This window comes from Furipterus horrens, unplaced genomic scaffold, assembly GCF_987537825.1.
Source record: "Furipterus horrens unplaced genomic scaffold, mFurHor1.1.pri manual_scaffold_6, whole genome shotgun sequence".
In the NCBI taxonomy this organism is placed as follows: domain Eukaryota; kingdom Metazoa; phylum Chordata; class Mammalia; order Chiroptera; family Furipteridae; genus Furipterus; species Furipterus horrens.
The window spans coordinates 36,243,200-36,268,041 of NW_028327176.1; the positions used below are offsets into that span (position 1 = coordinate 36,243,200).

The window sequence follows — 24,842 nt, forward strand, 5'->3', positions numbered from 1 at the left end:
AAGTTGTTGATAGTTTTTTTATTTCTAGATGCATCATTAACATATAGCATTACGGTGATATTTAAATCTGATGACCAGAATCTGTTGTGAAATACGTGTTATAAAGGATTGAGGGGTACGCAGGGTGGGGAGAGAACAATAGGGGAAAAGTGGGACAACGGTAATAGAAAAAACAATAAATAAATTAAAAAAAAAAAAGAATTTAGATGTGTCCTGAGTTTTAAGAGTCAAAACTAACTGCTGTTGGTCCTTGCTCTGCTGAGGCTGTTATAGTCCTACCTACTCAGCTGGGCTAAAATGATCACAAAGCCCAGTTTTGGTATCTTCTGTATCTGTGGGCAGTGCTGTTGGTTTTATGTTTGGATCCATAATTTTAATTTTATTTTACTTTGAGAACTACAGTGTTCAAATTTTCACATATTACTGATTATATTTAATTTCTAAACATTAGAAGTGATTCATTTACCAAAGAATAAATTTAACCCATTTCACCAGTTTTTCCCCTACTCTTTTTGTGTTTTAAATATTGAAATGACATCTACCATTTCTGTAATGTATTAACGTCTACTCTTCCTTCTACAACTTAAAGACTCATATTTCCGTCTCTAATGGACCAGAAGGGTAGGGCACAAGCAGTGCTTGAAAATTCTAATGGAACAAACTTGTAATCCTTCATGATGCCAAACACTCTGCTTTATTCCCTTTTTTCTAATTTATATTTAGCTAATTTGTATCTGACAGGATTTTAGTCAGGGACACAACATGTTTACATTTGATAAGGGGCTCATTATAAGTTTCACCCACCTCCTGTCACCATGCTTGGCACATGGTAGTTATTCATTGTAGGTGAATGAACGAACAAATGAATTTGGTACGGTAGTAGTGGTGATGGTGTGGTCATTTTAGTGTTTTAGCAGAAGCACTCGTTGCGTTGGGGAGATATTGTCTTACTGATCGTCGTATTGCCTGAACTTTTATTTATTTTGGGAGATGCAAATCTTTTGGAAAAATGTGTTGATTTCTATGGCTAATGCACTTAGGATGAGCATGATCTTTGGATAAGCACGTGGATGGATTACCTTTTACATTACAGGAAACAGCTGTTCATAGATCAAACATCAAATTGCACATAGAATTTCTACTTCGTTTTCCTTTTTAATTTTAGTTTGTTACCTGTGATGCTGGAACCTCAGGTGCAATTCCCTTTTTCCTACACTGCTAAACCAAGAATGCATTTCCCTGTGCTTTCCTGGGGCTGGACCAACCCAGTTATGACCATATTAGTAGTGGTATGTCTTTCAGGCCTTTGCTATCTGCTTTCCTGATCCCAGCATCAAAATAGGAGTGAAAACACTAAACCAATACAAAGAAAAAATGGTTTTATTTCTGACATGGCACACATAGCTTATTATATGTGACCCAGGCAGTAAAGGTGTGAAACAGAGAAGCTCATTAATCAGTTCTTCCATTGGGTCAGCACATTTCCCTGTATAATGTAGTGCATAATTTGTACTTAACAGTAGCCAAACACATTTGAAAAATCAAGCTTATTTAGTTTGGCTAAAAAAGTAAATATATTCCTGTACAAAAATATTTTTAAAGTTTATGTGAAATAAATTTATTAATCATTTGTAATCCTACAACTTAGAAATAACCACATTTTAGTAGACACCATCTTTAACTTTTTTTTAATGTCTTTGGCTGTTTTTACTATAAGAACTTAAAAACATTTCTTATTTATTACCCATGTAATACATATTTACTTCTAGAAAAATTAGAAAATATAGATTAAATAAAAAGAAACATCAATTATAACACCATCTGGAGATAACTGATGTTGAGAGTTTTGTTTATATTCTCTCAGACTTCTTATTAAACAATAAATCATGCAAATTTATGTATAAAGAGGTACATACATTTTAATAAAACTAGAAGCATACCATACATACTTAGGTATAATCATTTTTGTGTTCATGTTAATAAATATGTATCTCCATGGCTGTGTGACATTCCATTGTGTTGATGTATAAAATAAATACATTTTTTCAACAAAGTTTATGATGATGAAAATTAGGTCATTTAAAAAATTCTTTTATAACTTTATTGTGAAGTTTGTACAGTACTATACATAACAGTTTTACATTTTTATTTGTTCAGTCTGTCAGTCTTACTGTGATTTCTGCCTTTGGGATCATGCTTAGGAATTCCTTTCCCATATAAATATTTTTATTATTCAGCTCTGTTTCCTTCTAGTACTTTCATGGTTTAACATTGACAACTTTAACCCATACAGAATTTTTTTAAAAGATTTTATTTAGTTATTTTTAGAGAGAAGGGAAGGGAGAGAGAGAGGGAGAAAAACACCAATATGTGGTTGCCTCTTACACACCCCAAATGGGGGACCTTGCCTGCAACCTAGGCATGTGCCCTGATAGGGAATGGAACCAGCAATCCTTTGGTTTGCAGCTGGCACTCAATCCACTGAGCCACACCAGCCAGGGCTAACCCATATATATTTTATCTTACATATTATGAGAAAGTAATCTTTGTTTATTTCTAAAACCCTTTAAGTATTCATCCCTCTACTGTTTTGAAATACTAGTTTTATCTTAAACAATAACCCATATAAATAATTGGGTCTATTCCTAGACTTTTAAATTTTGTATCATTAATGTACTCTATTTCTGTGTAAGATCCACACAGTTTTAAATATTGAGTGTTTGCAACATGCTTTATATGATGTCTAGTTGAATAAAACATCTTAAAGTTTTTTGTCTTGTCTAACATCTGGTCAGGTTCCATATAAATTGGAGAATAATTTTTCAAGTTGCAACTTGAATTTTTTATTGGAATTATGTAAATGCAAAGATTAGTTTGGGAGATCGACATATTTATAATTTATTCCCGTTAAATAATATAAAATATGGTGACTATAGTTAACAATACTGTATTGTATACTTGAAAGTTGCTAAGAGAATAGATCTTAAATGTTATCACCACACAAAAAAATGGTAACTATGTGAGATGATGGATGTGTTAACTAATCTTATTGTAGTAATCAATTCAAAATATATACATATATCAAGTCACCATGTTGTATACCTAAACTTACACAGTGTTATGTTAGTAAGTTCTCAATAAACCTAGAAAAAAATAAAATTTTTCTTTATCTTATTTTTTTACCTCTTACTGACATTTTTTATTCATATAACTATTACACATTTATATTGTTTATTTCAAATTACTTTATCCTTTGTTGCTATAGTAAATGGGAACTTTTTCTCATATTTTCTGATTATTGCAAGTACAAATATATGTGAATTTGATTATATTTGTTTTATATCATAATTTTTAATTATTTTTCTAACAGATTTTTTTTTTTGCCATAGAGACAGCCATCATTCCTTTCCACTATTTAGATTTCATTTCTCTTTATTGACTCATTTTATAGGTCCAAACCTAGTCTAGAAAAGTATTGAAAATTGGAATGATAATAGGGCTTTCTTGCCTTATTCCTGAACTTCAAAGAGAAATACTCTAGGTCATTACTGTTCAATGGAACTTTCTGCACTATAGAAGTATTCTCCCACTGTCCAATACATGTGGCCATTGGGCACTTAGAGTGGTTAATGATATTGAACATGGAATTTTAATTTTATTTGACTTTAATTAAATTTAAACAGCCACAGCTTGGGATTTTCATTGTTAATTATGTTAAGTAGTATTTATTTCAGATGGATCTTTAACATGTAAAGCCAGCTTAGAATAAAGATGATGGGTTATCATGTAGATAATTGTCATCCACCTGCCTTTAGCAGGATGTGGGAGTAGAGAACAAAATAATAACTGGAGGCAGATGAGGGTTGAGGGTAGCTTGCTTTTATCTGTTTGTTTTATTATTAAGACTAAGTATGGTCTCCAACACTATTTATCTTCCCAAATATGTACCTTCAACGTTCCTGATTTCTGTCAATAAAGCCACCATTATTCTAGCCCAAAACCTTATTACATTTTTTAGTTTTCTCTTTCTTTTCCCCTAATACCTAAATGCTCTTCCACCCATTCCCCCTTTCCACAGACCTACATTTTACCCATTCTTCAGTGTCCTTCACAAGTATACCTTTTGTATGAAAGAACCCTTTCTTGATCTTGTCAATTAGTAGCTTTGTCTTCATTTTAAGTAGTATTTAATTTGTGCTTTATTTTTAGAGTGCTTAGTCCTGCATTTTGTCTTATAGCTCTTTATGAATGTATCTATCAGATACATATCTATTATATAGAAAGATTTTATAATAGATATTGTAAGTATTACAATAGATATGCATACCATCAGATACATATCTCGTCGGCAGCCGTCCGTCTCGAGAGACGATGGTGTAGCTTCTTAAGAGTCTATCTGCACCGCCAAGAATGGCTGTGCAGTCCGACTCGGGAGTGACACGGTATCTGTCTCCTCCCGTGTTAAATCGACATCTTGCGATGACGCTGGAGTGTCCTCTCCAGTGAAGCTGAAGCTACAGAGCCTGGGCAGGGTGATATGGAGGGTCTGCTGTTGCCCATGCAGCAGACCCCCCCTCTCTTCTCAGCTGAAGGGTCCAAGGGAAAGACGGAGTCCATACAGCTTGGCTTCAGGTGCGCCGCAGGAGTTGCCGGTGTTGACTACAACGTCAAACCGCCTTAGGGACTCCGGCTCCGGATTTTCTGCTGGGGTTTACTCCCTTAGCCTTTCCCCTGAAGAGGTATGCCGCAAGGCAGCGGAGGTTTTTTGGAGTCAGAGTTTTCCTTCTCTGATGTGCCCTGACTGGAAGATCGAACCAGCGACACTTAGCTCACAAGCCAACGCTCAATCCACTGAGCCAAACCAGCCAGGGTATAGATAGGTTTTAAAATAGATATGTATACCTGTCATAAGCTCTTCTGCTGTGTGTAATGGAAATCCAATTAAAGTAGCTTAACCAAACAGGAGTTATTTTTTTCTCAAAAGAAAACAAGTCTGGAGGTAGACAGTCTAGAGCTGGTACAGAGGTGTGATGATGTCATCAATGCCCCAGATTTTTTGTCCTTAACATATGACTTTTGTCCTTGTGATCATATGAGATTCTTCTTCCAAGCACCATATTCATCTTTCTGTTTCTTTCTATTGGAAAACAGTAGCTTTTCTGTAGGTTTCTACAAATATTCTTCTGCTCTTATTCCTATAGTCAGAACTAGGGTCACATGGGCATTTTTGTATGCCAGGGAATTTTTGAAGGTGGGTATTTTTAACTGGGTGCATTGCCATCTAAGCAAAATTTGAATTCTATTCCTAAGGAATCACAGGAGAATGAATCTTGGATGGGCAATCTGGAGCACGCAACTTGGATATGGAATTTATATGTAAAGTCATTAGAATCTACAAAGGGATGATAAGATACATGTGAAAAGTTCAACAATCCAAGACAACTATGTGATAAATTCCATATAAAGAGTCATACAGTACATGCTATCAAAGAATAGAGGTAGTAGAGATTCCTGGAAGATGGGATCAACTAGGAAATCTTCAATGTAAGAGATATGGCTTGAGCAGAGCCTTAAAAGATGGGTCAGATATTTGATGGAGGCACTGGATGTCTGTTTTGCAATGAGGAATAACATGCTTAAGATATGTTTTGAATCACTAGAATCTAGCTTAGCAAGACTAATGTTCTCATTGGGCAATAGAAAATAAGTTGGGACAACATTATGGAGGGCCTTGAATGCTACTGCAGTGAGTTTGGATTTGAGACTTATTTAGATCAGCAGATCTATTGCAGGTTCCTGAAAAGAGGCATACTATGAGGACATAGAATAGACATGGCAATATGTTAGATTTAAAAAATAATATGTTAATTCACAGATTAGTTAATCAGCATTCATCAATATCTAATGCTGTACCTCCTACTCAGTAAAGATAGTTCATAAAGTATTTAGCAAAGCAATTGGTCCTAAGTATTAAAAATTAGTCTCCAGTATTTAAATTAGTCTCCAGTATTTAAAATAGATATTTGACATTCTTATAATTGAGGCTCCGAGTTATAGACAGTGGAGCTCCAAAAATCAAATTTTCTGTTAAACTTATTTATATTGCTAAGGAAATCTTTGTTTCTGTTATCACCACATAGATATTAAATATTGTCAGCATATTTTATCATATTAATACCCAAGTGTAATCTTTCTTAATTAAAATAATGTCTCTAAGCTGGCACTGAGTAATTCATAAAATGATTGAAAACAGACTAGTGCTCTTTTGACTAAATGTACTTTTGTTGTCTATTGTTTTCTCAACCTAGAATTTCAAATTGTTGAAAATACTTAAGCTTCAAAGTGCTTACATTGGCTTAATGTTTTATTTTCCTTTTTATGACAATCTTAATATATTTTCAAATAAGTGAGATATGTTAGAGCTTTCCCTAGATACAAGTATGAATTTTTTAAATGACAGAAGTTTATCCAACTGAAAAATCTCACAAAATAGCAAAGATTTATTTTTTATTTTACTATCAGTTACTTTTGATGGTTTGACATAGCAGTTTATTCAAAGAGGCAATCTGATTCAATTGAAACATGTAAAACATGCTTGAAATTATTTTCTATATAATTAGAAATTATATATAATTAGAAATTAATATCTGAAGACCGAATTACCTCTTTTATTTACTAACTGGAATATTAGAATTACCTCTTTTATTTACTAACTGGAATATTAGAATTTTCATCTCTATCAGTGTTTCATCTCTCCAGAATCTCCTCCTTAATTACCAGAAGATCTCTCCTTTCAGAGTCTGATTAATGTGAATTTAACTCCACGTAGAAATAATGCAAGTATATCCAACTAGTTAAAACTCCAATATTCATTGTTAGATACTTTTTGATTATTGTTCAGTACTCACCCTGCTGATGTTGGGTTTGGCCATGAGACTGCTTTGGTCATTGGCATGTTAATGGGTATGACATAAAGCCTCAAATATACCTGTATGGTTTACCTTTGGTTTTGCACTCTGGTAATTTGCTACAAGAAGAACTTTTCCTGGGCAGCTGCTGCCCCATCAGCTGAGATCCCAGACTTAACACAGGTGGAATGAACCATGAGCCAAACCCACAGCGTGAAGTAGAGTCACCCAGCCAAGCCCTGCCTAGACCCACCAAACTTCAATTAGCATACAGACCCATCTGCACGAGAATAAATGTTTGTTATGAGCCATGCGTTTGGGATGCTTTATTCTATGGGCTTATTATGGCAATAGCTGACTAATACAGTCTAAGAAATAGGTTTCTATATTTTCATATAGGAAAATTTTCACTAAGAAAAAGCCTAATTATTCATTGTTAAACTCTTAACTCCCTGCTTTATTGCTTTATTAGATGAAAAGAAATAGCACAATATACTAATTAATTGAGAGTTTCTTTGGACTAGCGGGCATTGCCAAATTTTGTTGAGTACAATGCCTGAAATGAAACTTGAGGAATAAGTTGTTGATGTACTTTTTTTAAAAAAAATTAATCTGGTTGATACTTTAATCATAAAATGGAATGGCATAGGAGCCATGGCTAATGTCACATGGCATCTTATTATCACATCTAATGTTCATAGCAAACTGGTCAGTCAGCACGTATTTATTGAGCACTTACTATATGCCAGTTATTGCAAGGTGTGTATTATTTCATTTTTGTTGAATGGAGAAAGTAAGGCTCAGAAAACTTATGTGACTAGTTCAAGTCTCACATCTAATAAAGGGCTGAGCTAGGATTAGACTTGAGGTCTGTCTGACTTTGAAGTGTGTTCAAGTTTGGAAGAGTGGTGGAAGTCAGAAGATAGAATTTACAAACTGACTTACCTAACATTTGTGTTGGTGGGCTATCCCTAATAATCATCTGCCATATATCCCAGATTTCTCCTGGAATTGCCTTTCCTTTCAGAAATCTACATATAGTTAGCTTGGACACTAATGGTTTGATAGCCCATGAAAGTCTAAAAGCTCTTGCCACTATTTCCAATTTTTAGGCCTTACACTTTTGTGGTCCCCCTCCTGTGTCTTTGGAGGTCACCTTGATTTGCAATGTCAATCTGGTGTAAAGCTCTGCCCTTTCTGGTTTTTTACAGCACACACTTTTACCAAGCATTTTGAGTGTTTGTAAGGATCCCCATGCAAAATACAAGGTTTTCACTATCCTCTTCCTCTCAGCTTTGTCTGTTAACTCCCCCATCCCCAAATTCTTTTGTTTTGTAGAATAGCTTTCCTTTTCCTTTGAAGCCTTCACAGCCCAGGTACCACGACTTTGGGAGCCACATCTCAGCCCCCAAGCTGGAGTATCAGTGTGTGCCTTCCTGTCTCTATCTCATTAGAAGCAACAATAGTGAGCCTATTTTGGGAAAATGGCAAAAGTAGGAACCAGTCCCATTAGTCTGACAGCTGAATTTTAAATTTTTTAATTGAATTTCATTGAATTTTCAACATCAACAATTTAGTTAAACTAGCTTTAAATGGTGAGAACTGAAAACCTCTAATGTAAGAAAAATCTACTCTTCTTAGATTAGAAATAAAATACTTTACATAACCAAGAAAAAGCCTATCTTTAGAATTTTATTTACTTCCTACCTCTTTCCAAAAATGTGATTTACAAAAACTGCAGAATGAATTCGGGTGTAAGCTTTTTCTGGACTTTTTCCAGACCACTCTTCCTATTAGCTATTCAGAGAGAGCTTCAGGAGTTTGAGAGCTTTGTTTGTTTGTGACCTAGAATTTAGATCACAGTATAAATTTAAATAGTCCGAAGTGCTAACTTCTACAACACTGTATTACAAATGGTTGCAGAACTGCTCTCTGCTTCTGTTAAACCCAGACTACAGACTTGTCTTGCATGACCTGCCACTAACATTTCAATTCCTGTCAATTATTTTTAAAGGGAGAAACCTGAAAACCAGTTGACCAAAAGAATTTCAATGCTTGCTCATTTCTGAAATAATTTTAATTGGTTTATCTTTAATTTGGGAGGCACTTCCCCTAGTACTTTGGCAGACATTAGTTCCTTTAAATAAAAGCTTACCGAAGATACTGACTTAGGGGTGTTTTGAGGAGCTCATGTTTCCTTACATTCCATGATTATAATGGTGCTGTTTTTTATTTAACCAACGTTGTTTTCTTTATTAAACAGAGCATTGCACTGGGCGTGTTTCATACATGTCAGCAATAATATATGGAAGAGAGTGAGTGAAGGACGAGGCAGGTCCTGAAAGTGAGACGCCTTTGGAAGTGAGTTGTCTCCGGTTTCCACATGGGAACATTGGTCTTAGGATTTTGTTACTGGTAGTCTGGTCTTAACACTAAGTTTGCAAAAAGAGCATTTTATCTTTGTGCGACCTTGACCAAATTCTTTAACCTTCCTAAACCTCTCATTCCTTATGTGTTAAATGGTTATTATGTTTGCCTTACCTAATTCAAAGTGGTGTTGTGAGGGTCAGATAAAGGCATCTGTGAAGGTACTTTGAACGGTACAGTAGTAGCTTCAGACATTAGTGATTGTGTTTGTGGGGCAAACACATCGGCGGGATGGAGGAGGAGAAGGAAGTTTGCTCTTAAATCCATCCCTGCAGTGTGGTCAAAATGAGCAGTCCTCAAATCTTCAATGGCTGAAAGATGGCCAGGGGAGGGACTATCAGCCTGGGTGCACAGCAGTGACAGGGCTCTTAAACGGGGCCTATGAGTGTCACTTCCAATTCTTTCAGGTAGGAGTTGAATGTCTGCAGTGTGCTGGGCACCGTGTTAGTTACCAGGAATTCAGTGATGGGATACAGTGCGGTGCTCGCCCTCCAGCAGTTCCCAGTCCAGCCGTGGGCAGCACAGCTGTGTGTCTCGAGCTGGGAAAAGGGCTGGTGGAGGGATTAGAGCAGAAAAGAAGCAGGTTACTGTGACCGGCTCTGGCATATTTTTTCCATGATTAAATAGGATGACTTAAAAATAATCCACCATATTTTTGGCTGTTGAAATCACACAGAAGAGAAAAATATTAAGGGTATTTTAAAAGGTTGGTTGCAAACCTCTGTAATAACACTTATTTTCTTTTTAATAGATGAAGAGTGACAGAACTGGCATCTTCTGTACAGTTTTGTCATGTTTTGGGTTTTTATATATTCTTTTTAGATTTTAGGAACATTATTATTACAATGAAGTTCTATTCAATTGCTTGTTTGCATTCCTTTAGTGGGGCACTAAATCTTCTGGCATAATTTTTAACTTTATCTTTTGTATTCAAATGTTAAACTGCTAGTGATCTTAATATTTGATAGTTTTTAAAGGAAATAAGTGGATAATACATTATTCATACTAATGAGAACCCAATAATAAAGATTATTCCCAATTAGTGGTAATCATTTTTGGCTCTTGAAGGCCTTGAGCATTTCTTTCCTCTTTCTTTCTTTCATAAACAAATAATAAAATAAACATTTATTTTCTGAATACATTATACAACAGGGAAGGGGGACATTCCAGAGTATGCCAAGAAATAGAAGAAAGCTGAGCTAAGATGAAAAACTCTGCAGAATATCCAGGGAGCGGCAGTAGTCTGGTGCTGAACTAAATTCTCTACTGTATCTAACTCATGTTTTAGCCCAGTGGAGTTGCTCCTTTGGTGTCTACTTTAACTTAAATATTTAGAGCAAATAAGGGAAAGTTTGTGAAAAGTGAAGTCTTGTATAATAAACAGGCGGGTCTTAATTACTTGTATTTGCTGCAGAAATCCCAGAGTGGCACCAGTGTGGCCCAAGTATTCACTGTTACCGTAAATCCACATGATGTCCTGGATGCTTTGGGAGATGGTAGCCAACCCCACATTCAAACCTCAGAACAAGAGATATTTCAATACCCAAGTGAGTAAAAGCGGATTCTCCTAGATCAGTCTGGACTCATCTTTTAAAGATGTTGAGCTTCTGGAATTTTTATGTGCATTTGTGAGACCACAGCTTCCTGTGACAGACAACTTGTCATTACTGGCTGTAGGCAGTAAGAAAGGGCAGAGTCAGGAAGGACAAAGAATTTACAGTGCAGAACTTTCAATAATGTATCGATGTCAGGAAGAGTGGAGCCATTTCTGATAAGAAAGAAGTGCACATTTAAACAGCTGTGAATGTGCTTTCTGTGATCTACTCCTGTAAAGTAACAGCAGGGGAATTCATAGGCCACGGATCACAAGATGAGTTTGCGTAATCAATCCCTAAGTGAAACCCAGGAGAAGTAAATACTAGGAGAGGTGACGGAGTTCAGCCCCGGGAGTGGAACACAGAGTCTTTTATGATTTGATTTCCTTGCCCAGGTTTAGATTTGGCAGCAACGACCCCCCTTCTTTAAGCCCTCCCCTCCCCCTTCCAGTGAATCAACATTTATGAAACTATAGAAGCACAGTATAAAAATTATTCCTAAGTTACAGTTTCAGAAATGACATTGGAAGTTACACAGCATTCCTATTACCCAGGCTCACTCTTAGTAGCACACTCATTTTGATGCTGAAAGAAATGTGATAAAGTTTTTCTAAACCGATTTAGAATTTTTATTAATACCTTGGGCTGGAATAATGAAAAGCTGTCTGAGTCTATGAAATTGGGTAAGAGCTTGTTATTTTGCTACAGATACAAATTTTCTGAAGATCCGTTTGCGAGCTATGAGGTACAGATGTTGAATGCGAGTTGAATTTGGAAGTTGGCTGCTTCGGGTTCCAAATTGGACCTTTAGGGATATATTCAGCTTTAAATCCAGCCTTAATACCTGTGTGCATTTAGAGTATCTTTTTTCAAAGAACGAGTAGCAAGATGTTCTTTTTCCAAAGGCAGTTTAGCTAAGTATCCGGTGTTTAGGGACTGGGATTCTTGTTCAGCTCTTCCTTTCAAGAGTTTGGAATAAATCATTCACTTTTTATATCTCTCATCTTTTTTACTTTTAAAATATGCACACCAATTCTGAAGGTGTCATACATGTTATAGTCTTTGTGATAAAGCCTTAAAATATCAGAAACAAATGGTGATATTTTAAGACTTCATCAACTCAAGGTATTTTTATATAAATAGTGGTACCAACATTGCTCAAAATAAGAGCAAATCATGTAAATGAATGCTATATCATTTTTATTCTTATTCATATTTAATAAATATTTATACTTATTTATATTTTATAAAAATTCCACAAGTATTTGGAACTGTGAAAGGAGAATCAAAGAGTGTGCATGTCTATTTTCAGATTCTACCTTAGGTTACAGCTTTAAATTTTCAGGGTTGAGGATCTAAGAAGCCTTATAGGAAGGAACCAGGCTGGTACTCAAAACTATCAGCATTTGGCTTGATTTTGTAAAACATTCAAATCAGCTGCTCAGAAGGCTGAATCCCAGCTGCTCTTCAAGACAAGCCATGATGGCAGAGTGGCTATAAAAGTAGCATCTCATAGATGTAGAGATCTCTGAACAGGTCTAGGAGAGAGAAAGGAAAGGAAGGGAAGATACAAGTAATGGATTTCAATCCCTTATTACTTTCTTTAGGGAACGTGATCACATTTACTATAAATTAGGAAGGAAGACTACATACAAGTATGGCAGTAGAACAGAAATGCATAGACATTTGGGATCAGGCAAATCTTGAACCTCACAAGGTCTAAAGATAGTAATGCAGGCTATTCTCTAAATGGAAATATGGAAACCATAATAATAGCAACAACTAACAGTAATAGAGCATTCATTATTTATTAGACATAATATTATGTGTTATCTATAGATTATTCATATGTGAGGTAGGCGCTGTCATTGTCTCTGTTTTGAAGATGAAGGAATCAAGGTATAGAGAGATTAAGAATGTTACTCAAGGTCATACATAGCTGTGCCATCTTTCAGCCCCAAGGAACCTGATTGCAGAAATGACACTCTTAACCATTATGCCATACTGTCTCCCATGAATTTGAAAAGCAGATTTATAGTTCATCAGTTGGTGCTGTGGGGGAAAGGGTGGTGTGGAATATGGTCCCAACAGAGGCCAAGTTCTAAATAATCTAGGAAGTGGCCCAAATAGCAAGGTACGCCTTTAAAATAAAAAAGGTAAAAAGATTTATTTCTACAGAACTTGGGTATTGGATGTTGTTGGAATGTCCTATTAAGTATTAAGGACCCATAACAAGAAGATATAGACTTCACAGTAAGAAACCCGGCCACTGGAAATGTATACAAGGCAAGGAACCCAGACAGAGTGGACTGGAATAAAATCGGAGGAACCCTAATTCAGGGCAGAGGCAGGAATGTCCTGACAAAGGATTTCTTATGTTATCTCCCCTGCTGAGGGCTGGAGTTGGCCCAGAATCAGATGCATGGCTATAAGTCAGGGTTAGTTTAGTAGATTCAGCTCAGAGGGAAAGAGAAACAAGGGCACCGAGCCATGTAGGCCATTACAAATTAACTGAGCTGGGTTAGAGTTCCAGGCAAGAGTCAAATTTTACTAATTTTACTAACATTATTTTTTTTTACCATGGCAGAGCCTACTGCTATGGGAGATGGCATCATGTAACACTGACATTAGATATCCAAAGACTGGAATGGCAGATGAATTTTCATACTGTAATTACAAAATTCAATAGTGTTTTTTCATACATATATCTTATGGCCCAGATTAAGTTGCCTTCTCCTACTTTTTAAAACACAGGATATGTTATATAATATATCGATTGTAAAGTTCACTAAGCCATTTAGAATATTATTAGGAAAAACAATTAGATATGAAATTGTTACTTAATTATTCATATCACTTGTTTATTGTCTTATAATAACTTTTGGAGAATATATGTGATTTGAGGAGCTCTTGATTTGTGTCCTTAGAAGATAAATCTTCAAGATAGCAATAGTTAGGAAAGTCATTTAAACAGTTTTCATTTACTAGTCTAGTCCTCTATTCTATGGAAGAAAAAATTTTTTATTTTTTCTTTCATGTGTTTATCCAACTGCCTCCTTATTTTATCTTATAACAGCTCTGAAGACTGTACAATTATCTGTTCTTTCTAAAGTTCATGATTTCCTAGCTTTAGTTATAAATGCTGTTAAGAATCTCCCAAAAGCGTTTTTAAATACCCAGATTAGTTTCATCTGTGCTATGAGGCTGTTCTCCAAATGACTGACATAATATGGTGTGGTTTCTACCCAGAAACATTTCTCTTGCTTAATTGGTGCATTTGTTCTGTTCCATCCAGTAAATAGCTTTGTTATTTGAAATGGGTCTGAGATGTACAAAAGAAAAAAATGCTAAAATGTTGATGCATCCAGGAACTGCAGTTACTTTCTGATATGTACATTTTCTCAATTGATATCATTTATGTGCGTCTTTGAGTTTCATCTCATTATTATAGAGTCGGCCTGAGATGGAGAATGAGCATGGGCTTGAGGTGGGACCTGTGGCCAAAGCACAGGTTATCACTATTTATCTGTCAGTTGTGAGTCATACCTATCTTCCAGGGTCCTTATGAAAAACAAACGTATATAAAGTTGCAAATGTAGGTTTTCAGTAAAAGCAAACTGTTCTCACTCATTGGCACCTGAACTTTACGACTATCTGCTCAAGAGAGTTATATAATTTCAAACAATAAGAAAATGCTTTTGCTGTAAAAGACCGTTTCCTGCCTCCTTGGGTATTTCACACAGCCTGCGGTGCCATTAGCTCTTGCTGTCTGCAGTTAATGATGACAGCCTGTTGTGCCTCTGGCTCCGTGCTTGGTGATTTATATATATTATTTCATTTAATCATAATAACAATCCTTTAAGGCAATTTTTGGTCTCTGACTATCTGCCATGACTTTCTCCTATGTGTATTTTCTTTTAGAACATGTATTCTTTTGACTCTTATCTCCCTTATTCTATCCACTGCTTTGCACTAATTATAGTACATTTTGCAGCCAATTAGTTAGGAGGCTTTGGGATACAGATATCAAAGAATCAGAACTGATCTGGCTCAGAAAACAAAGGGACTATTTTTGCACATACACAGCTGAGTGATTCTTCACTGGGCTCCATTTCTCTGTGATTCCATTCTCTCTTCTTCCATGGCTCCCCTCACTCATTGGAAATGGTTGCAGCAGTCACTGACATGACATCCTTGTGCTACACTCTCCAGTGGAATGGGGAGCTCCTGTTCCCCCATACAAAACTCTTGGCTGCTTTTGGACCAGTTTAAGTATTGTGTGCCTTTGCCACAGTCACTGGAAACAGGGGATTGGAGTGCATTGACTGGCTTATCCCTGCCCTTTTCTCAGTCATACACTAGACAAGGGAATGGTGTTAATCTGCTTATACCTGATGTCACAGTCAATGTCACCAAAATCACAGAGGAACATCAGGGAGCAGGAGGTAAAGTGGTACCAGGAAGGCATCTTTGCTTTGTTCCCAGTCTCGCATGGAAAATTTCCAACATTTAATTAAGATATTTTGCTATAGGGGTTTTAAAAAAAGATATTCCTTATCAGTTTAAGGAAATTACTTTCACAGTAGCTAAGAGTTAATTTTTAAAATCACGAAGTTGACTTTTATCAAATGTTTTATCTAAATCGGTTGAGATAATCATATGCATTCTTCTGTAAATAAAATAAATTACACTGATTTTTTTAAAAAACAACTTTAATGAGGTATGATAGCATACAATAAGTTGCACATATTTGTAGTATATAGTTTGATCCTCTTCACATATGTATGTAGCTGTGAAACCATCGCTGAAATCAAAGTCATGAACACACCTATCCCTCCCCTCCACAAGTTCCTCATGCTCCTCTGCAATCCTCTCTGCAGTTCCTCTCCTCCCACCCTTCCCTCCACACAGGCCGCCAGACAGCCGCTGGTCTATTTTCTGTCACTATTGATTACTTACATTACTGACTGAGTTTTTAAATGTTAAACTGACCTTCCATTTCTGGAATAAACTCACCTTAATTATTACATATTAGCGCTCTTTCTTACATATTTCTGTGTCCATTTACCTAACATTTTGCTTAGAATTTTTGCATCTATGTTTATAAATGTAATTGGGCTGCAGTTTTTTTTTCTACTAATGATCTTGTCATTCTTTGATATCAAGGTTATGCTGTCGTCATAAAGTGGGCCTGAGGATATTTTCCATTCTCCTCTTTTCTATAGAATAATTTATTTAAGATGTTATTTGGTTTGAATCAACCAGCAAAACCAACTGGATCTAGAGTTTTCTTTGTGGGAAGGTTTTTAATTATTGATTCAGTTTTAAAATAGATACAGAACTGTTCACATATTATTTCTTCTTGTGCTGCAGGATTTTTTAAGATGCATATTTTCTTGACTTTTTATTGAATTATAACACTGATAGTATGTGCATAATATTAAGCATAAAACATGATGATTTTTACAAATGCACAATTTATTGATGTAAAATTGTTTATAACATTCTTTTATCTTTTAGTTTCTGTAGGCTCTGTAATGATAATGATAGCCTCTCTTTTACACCTGATACTGGTTATTTAAGCTTACTCTGTATTTCTTTATTATTCTCTATAGTGTGGGGGGGGCGGTTATAAACTTATTTGTCATTTCAAAGAACCAAGTTTTATCTTTGTTTATCTTCTCTATTGTATGTTTTTTTTTTCTATTTTTACTTGTTGCTGTTCTTATTCTTATTTTTTAATGTTCTTTTATTTTCTTTAGATTTCTGTTCTTTTTATAACTTTTTATTATAGATTTTTAGTTCATTGCCTCATAGCTTTTCTTTTCTATTATATATATTTGGGGAAATAATTTTTCCTCTTAAAATGGGTTTAATATATCTCATAAATTTTCAGAACGTTCACTTCAAAATATATTCTAATTTCCATTGCGATTTCTTCTTTGACCCATGAGTTGTTAGAAAGTATAGTTCTTAATTTACAAACATTCTAAGTATATTTTTAATACTGAAATATTTCTAGTCTAATTTCTTAGTGGTCAGAGAATTTACTTTGTTTGAATTTGATTTGTTGAAATTTGCAGCTATTTGCTTTTACATATGATTGATTTTTATAATGACCCATGCATATTTGAAAGCAATGTGTATTCTATAGTTTTGGGATATAGTGTTTTATGTGTGACTATTAGGTCAAATACATAAATTGTGTTGTTCAAATCTTATATATCTTTATAAGTTATTTTTTCTGTTGTATCTGAAAGAGGTGTATTAAATTTTCTCTGGTTTTTAAATTTCTCTATTTTGTTTTATCAATATTTTATTAACATATAATTTTGGACTATGTTATTAGAGGCATAAAAAGTAGAATTATTATCTTTTACTAAAGAACTTAAACTTTTGTGATTTTGAAGTATACCTTAGCTTTCTATTAATGGTTTTTGCTTTAAAGTCTCCTTTGATACAAATATGACTTATATGTTATTGTTCATGCATCTTCACTTTATATATACTTAAAATTCCTTAATAAATTATTATAAAAATTGCTATACTCAGTTTAAATTAATTTAGATTTATCCATATGTTTTTCCTTTTCATTGTTCTTTATTCTTTCTTATATCTTTGAGCTCGTGCCTGGGAACTGAATCCCTTTAATATTTTCTTTAGACTTTTGGTGAAAAACTACAGTTTCCCCTGAAAAAATGTCTGTTTTCCACTTCATTATTACGAAGTAACTTTACTGGAATTCTAGGTTTACGGTTATATTCTTTCAGTGCTTTGAAGATACCATTCCATTTTCTTCTGGTTTTCTTAATTCTTTTGAGAAGTCAGCTGCCAATCTAATATTTTCTCCTTTGATGTTAATGTCTCTTTCTTTAAAATTTGATATTTTCTTTTACCTTTGATTTTCAACATCTTCAGTATGATGTGCCACAGTGTGCTCTTCTTTTGATCTTGCTGTAGGTTTAGAGAGCTACTAGAATCAATGACTTTTGTCAACGTGGGGAAAGTCTCAGCTGTTACCTTCTCCAGTATTGCTGTTTTCTCATTGTCCCTTTCCTCCCTTCTGAGGACTTTCTCATACCTAACTTCCTGGACATATATAAATGCATCCCTGGTAACCTATTTGCCCCCCATTTCCTGCCACACTCTGTATGTTCCCTTACTAGTTTTACCTACCTTGCTGATTTTCTAACAAGCCAAGGATGCTCCTGTCTAAGGGCTTTTGCAAATACTGATTCCTTAGCCTTGAATACCGTTTTCAGATATGTCCAAGACTCATTCCCTTACATGACTCAGGTCTCTGCTCAAGTGTGGCCTTCCAGAGACACTTTCCATGATTACTTTTTCAAAATTATTACCCAGATGCCTCTTCTCCTCATTGAACTCTAAACTTTTACCTGGTTTTATGTTTCTTCATGGCACTTATTACAATATGACACATTATATATTTAATTTTTATTTGCTTATTATCTGTCTCCCTCTATTAGAATATATGCTTCATGAGGGAAGAGACATTTTTGCTCACAGCTATATCCTAACCCCTGGAATAGTGCCTGCTCCAGAGTTTTGTGCTTAATAGTAATTTGTGGGATGAAAGAATGAATGAATGATTAACAGGTAATGGATATAGGAAGATAGAGTTCTTTATAGAAAATGAATAAAGAAGATAAGGAGAAATAAATTAAGGAAGGTTTTTAATTTTTATTATCTATATTTTCTTTTGTTTATAAAGATAACATCATTGATCATATTTTTATACATCCTTGTTTCCTAAAATAGCAAAATGGAACATTAATGTTTGAAAATACTGTTTCATTAGTTTAGGTTAACTGGCTCTCATCATTTAGTTTAGACACGTGCTCTATAAATTTTAAAAGATATTTAATTTTAATTAAAAAAATTAAACCTACCATATTTAGTCAGCTTGGATGGCCATAACAAAATAACATAGATTAGGTGGCTTAAACAACAGAAATTTATCTTCTCATGGTTCTGGAGGCTAGAAATCTGAGATCTGGCTGCTAGCATGGTCAGGCTGGGGTAAGGACTATCTTCCTGGCTGGCAGATGACTGCCTTCTTGCTGTGTCCTCACATGGCACAGAGAGAGCTGTGGTGTCACTTCCTCTTCTTACGTGGGCACTAATCCCATCATAAGGGCCCCATACTCATTAGGTTCATCTGAACCTAATTATCTCCTAAAGGCCCTGTCTTCTAATATCATCACATTGGAGTTAGGGCCTCAACATTCATAATTTAGTTCCTAGAACCTACCAAATAAGATGCATTATTTTCCAGTGAACTAATGAATATGTACATTCGATATGCTCTCAATGTTTTCCATAGAGTATAATTACTGTGCTTGCACATACAAATTTATTAGATTATTTTTGCAAAATATTGTGAATGCTTGTAAGTACAAAGGCTAAATTGACCAGCACCGGGTACTGCCTGGTTTATTTCATTTGTTGTTTGAATGGATATCTGTCTAGTGTGTAGCTATTTAGGGACTCACATGAGTACATCATTTTTATGGGCAAAAAGCTTAACTCTGATCTTCTGAATGTCTTCTATAAATTTCTTTCTCTAAATAGATCATAAATCCACCTATCATGCCTAGACCTACATACAATATGCCATCATTATAGCCACTCAAAGAATCTGTAGAGTAAGTCTGGCTGGAGAGACCTGACTTCCCTAATAGTGAGGTATTTGCCTCCCTGGCACCAAGAGTCTTTTGCCAGATTACCCGAGGTCATCAGCATGCCTTCCTGATGTTCATGGACTGTGCTGCTTTTTACAGGAATGTCTCTAAGGGATTCTGCCTGAAATAAAAGATGCCATACTGTAACATTTCACTACCTGGAGAGAGAACAAGAATGGCCTCTGCCTTATTCTTTTAGTCAGCTTAAAACAAACAGCCAGCTTAAAAACAGAAATGGGACTGATGAAGTCATCAACTCAGGACCTCTGCCCCCTGCCCGTGTATTTTCTTGTCTAGAATGAAGCTAATGATGTGAATAAATGCTTCCTGGAAAGGAGAAAAGCATCCACCACCCCACTGTTCCTCCCATTCCCCGCCCTTGGCATAGAATAGTTAGCATCTGATATGAACTAGAGGAGTATTTGAGGCTGGGCCATACATCCCTGTTAGAAACACTGAGCTCATAATGACTAAGAAACTCCAGGAGGTTGTCTAAGCTACCAAGGTTATACAGGGCACAGCATTATCATAGCTGAACTAAAACTTAGAGATTCTTTACCACCCATGGTGACCTAAGAAAGGTGGTATGGCAGACAAATTCTAAATAGAGGGGCTCAGTCACGGCTTGCCGAAGAGCCAAACATGCTGTTTTCATGGAGGAATAGGAAAGAAGATACAGTATTTCTAAATGTCGTGTGTTTTCATCTGAACCTATTAATTTCTGTGTTAGGATTCATCTCTTGTGAAAACTAAGGACTTTATAAATAACCCCTAAATTTAAAGTATTTATAACAAGAACTGTACATGAACTCTCTAATTAAAAAGTTAGTGTCCTCTAGAAAGAAGTGTGACTCCACTGGTCCAGGTGCCAAGGGTTCTATCATTAGAGGTGGGAATTTCTTTCCAGAAGGAGGTTAAAGGTGTGTTCCTACCTATGTGACCAAGAGAGTGGTTGAGACAGTTCTGGGGTTACTGTAATGAAGTGGGGCAGGATTGAGGGTGCCCCAGGGTGACCAGGAAAGAGGGAGGAAGGGTCACTATGATTTCAGTGAAGCATTTTTGGAAACGAAATTTTAGATGAGGCATGAAATCACAATGCCTTAACTAAGAAGATAATGATAAATAAACTAGATATCACTTTATGAAATTAGGGTGGAAAATGCACCTCATTCAGGAATCAGTGTGCATGTGTGCCAAAACTTTCTTGGCAAGCAGTGAATCAAAAAGAAAATTGCCTTGTTCCAAAAAGGAACATATCAAACTTTTGTGGCCTGGAGAACTGACTCTTCTTTACTCTGGAGATGTTTCTTTTTCTGACTAGTAGGTTGAAAAGGTTGTTTCTGATTTAGAACTCTACCATACCTAAAGACTTCAGTAACTTTTTCTCCAACTTTTCATTTTCCCATTTTATTCATCCCTAGAAGTGTATCATTGTAGTATCCTCTGTCTCAGTATACCAATGACAACATTCCCAAGGCTGAGGTTTATGTTACAAAGGGAGAAATTTAAAACAGTAACTCTCACCCTGGCCTGGCGACTCAGATGGTTATAACATCTTCCCTATAGGCCAAGGGTTGAGGGTTCAATCCCTAGTCTGGGCACATACAAGAATCAACCAACGAATGCATGAATGAGTAGAACAACGGATAGCTGTTTCTTTCTCTCTTTCTCTCCCTCTCCTGCCCATTTCTGTCTCCCTCTTCCTTTTTCTCTCTCTAAAACCAATAATAATAATAATAATAATAATAATAATAATAATAATAATAAATAGCAACTCTAATGAAATGAGCGGCTCTTCAGCAGATGAGGTGAGGGTAACAGGGATGTGCTAGTCAGAAAACCTGGGGGCTAGACCTAGGGGCTTCTATTACCTAACAGTCTGACCTTGAGTATGTTTTTTCTGGCTTCAGTGGCTTATGCTGCAAAATAAGATCCCTTTCACCTTTGACATGTAACACAGATTTAGCACTTTATTTTATTTTTGTAATTCTAGAGAGAAAACTTTTAGGCTGAGGAGATGAAATCTCTGTTCTCATCGAGGCTTTGTACCATTTTGTTTTTCTTGGTAACATCTCCACTTTCCACCTGGCAGCCTTTATTTGTGTTCTTTTCCCTTCATTTGGTAAGCTGGAGGTTAAGTGTCACAGCCGTGGTCCAAAGGGAATGTTCTTCTCACATCTGGAGCAAGGACTACTGGAGTGGAGGGCCCCATCCTCTCCCCAAATGCTGGTGAATGACAAGCCATGTAAAACGTTTTTGAAATTAAGTCAATTCAATTATAAAAGTTGAATTAATCTCTAATTTAGGCATATCATGGGGAACTATGATATATGCCAGCTGATCCTTATCCAAATTTCCATGGAAATAGTAGTCTTATAACAAAGCACATTCTCAGACTATTCTAAAACTTCTAGCTGCTTTAAGTGTGATATTGAACCTAAAAAGGGAAACCTACTAACAAAATATATTTGAGGTATGTACTCAGGTGCTCAGGAGGTAGGCTTCACTTGAAAAGAATTCACTGAAAAGGTGCAATAACCCTGGGATTTCTCTCAAACTTCTTTAATCAGAGCCTCTGAGAGTGTTGCATTGTTTCTATCTGGAGTCAGTGCAAGAGATTGCCGAAAAGTTTTGCGGTTTTTTTCCTCTATGAGATATTCATCTATGGAGACGTGGGGGTAGTCGTATTCTTCTCTTGAATGATCAAATAACGTTCTTGTTCAAGAGATTAACTATATTCCAGTGTTACCAGATTTATTCATCAAATGTATTGCTGTAGAGAGTATGAAAACTTTTCAGATGACATGATAGTATTTGGGAGAAATGAGCGATACCGGTCCTAATAAAAGTGCAGACGTCATGACTGTTTCATGCTTGGTGAAGGTGACAGTGGGTTTGCCGTGTTCTTAACATTTGAATGAATTTGCACAAACCCACACACATCCCTACAGAAATGACTTCCTGGTGCAGTCACTGCAGCCTGCAGCATGTGCAGCATCAGACAAGGTGGAAACCAGGCTTTTAAACAGAAGAGCCTTCCAGATGTAGTAATCCTGAGGTGACCTTGCTCACCACTAATACCCTGTGAGACAGCTTCAGACTTGTCTTACTCACTTTGTCCTGGGGGCATGATAGTTATTGCTTACCTCCATTAAAGTAGAAAATAGTTACATTTGACAGAATAAACATATACTTAGGTAAAATAATCTGAAGTTAACATCTTTCTTTGACAAATTCCTGCAACAGTGATTTGCGGCTCTAAGTATACATCCTTTTCACCACCCTAAGAATTTGCTTGGTCTGAATTTAGGTATTCCCAGTTTGTTATTTTTTCTTTTGACTCTTCTATGGAATTTTTTTACTATGTATATATTTAAATTTTTTTCACGTATTTGTATTTATCAGTCTCTTCCTTTATGCCTCCAGATTTTAAATAGAAAAGCATCCTCACCCCGAGTTAATTCTCCCTTGCATTCTTCTAGTGTTTTTATGATTTCATATTTTAAATTTAAATCTTTGCTCCGTTGGAATTTACCTGGTATATAGCATAAAGCCTGAATCCAACTTAATTTGATTAAAAATGTCTCTCTGGTTGTCTAAAGACAACTTTTCTTCACTGATTTCAGATGTCACACTTATCAGACACAAAATTCTGTATGTTCTGGGGTCTACTTCTAGACTTCTTGTTCTGTTACATCTATTCATCTGTTTATTCTTAGGTCAGGGCTATGCTTTTAATTATTGTTGCTTTATGTTATTTTATAGTGAGCATTAGGAATACTGCCCCCGTTTCTATTCCCTTTTTTGGAGGTTTTCTTGAAATTCTTGGTTTGTGTACTTCTTAATATATAGTTTAGAATTTGCTTGTCTAATCCTCTCCTCCTACCCTTCTTCAATTTTTTGCTTTGTTTTTGTAATTCTAGTAAATTTCTAAATTAGTGTAGGAGGAACTGACAAGTTTATGAGATTGAGGCTTTCTATATAAGAACTTGGTATGCCATTCCCTTTGTATAAGTCTTGTGTCCTTCAGGAATGCTTTACAATTGTATTCATAAATCTTACATATTTCTAAAACTTGGTTGTTGCTGTTGCACATGGATTCATCCCCTACTTCATCTTTTTACTCACTGTATTTGTTCATCTGAAATTTATTGATATATAGTAATTCTGTATGAGGCTACTTTATTTACTAAATTTTGTTGTTGTTTGTAGTACACTTTCAGTTGCATATCTCAGGTTTTCCATCACAATCACAAATTGTGATACTTTTATTTCCTTCTGTAAATTTCTGTACCTTTAGTTTCTTTCTCTTATAAATTGTATTGTCTAATATCCATTACTGTTGAGTAATAGCAGTGAGAAATGAGCATTTTCCCATTTTCCTTTGTTCCTGACTTTACTGGGGATGTTGCCTACTGTTGCCACAGTAAGTGCAATAGCCACTCTAGGGCTCAGATGTATTTTATCAAGTTAAGAAGGCATTCGTGTATTTCTCCTTTATTGAGTTTAACCATATTTCTAAATAATAGTAAAGCCCCAGGGGTGTCCGCAGCCTCCCTAGAATGATAGGATCAAAGCTCTAAAAGGAAACCTAACACTTGCTAGTCCACCTCCCTCCCATCCTGAGTAATAAATTCCAACCACGGGAAGATTGCAGTTCCCCCCAGAAGTCACAAAATTATTTCAGAAAACAAGCTGGAACTAAAAAAAAAGAAATCATCCTCTCTTAGTATTCCTTTGGGTATATAAATCTAATATTGAAAATTTCGTTTAGGACTATTTTCCTCTTTCATGGTGCGTTCTCCTTGAGAGCTCCCCATTTTATCCTTCTCTTTCCATCACACTTCTGGCACCGCACATGTGCTGCTCGCCTCTGCATTCTTCCCCCAGCTGGCCACTGCGAGGGGCCAAGTTTATCACGGATTTCTAGACAGTGACATAATCCCTTTTCCGCCCCAAAAGACCTTGCCATTTGGTCTTCCTGGACAAAGTGCACTGTCTTCTGCTGGCTAACTTCTGGAATGAAAGCTTGCTGGAGCCACAGGACATCTGAAAATATGCTTCAGCTGGATGGTGCCTTTAGCAAAGAGATCTGAACCAACAGTAGATGCGTCATAAATGTCAGTGCGTGTTATAGGCATTTGTGGGTGGTATTTGGATCGCAAAAGAAATTAGGTCGTGCTTATAATATTAAAAGGAAAAACATAAAC

The 24,842-nt window shown here is 35.8% G+C and overlaps 1 protein-coding gene across 1 annotated transcript in view; it reads left to right on the forward strand.

The window, feature by feature from the left end:
- Positions 1-24,842, forward strand: part of ACYP2 (acylphosphatase 2) — a 136,890-nt gene that overhangs the window by 60,901 nt on the left and 51,147 nt on the right. The gene's annotated exons all lie outside the window — the stretch shown is intronic.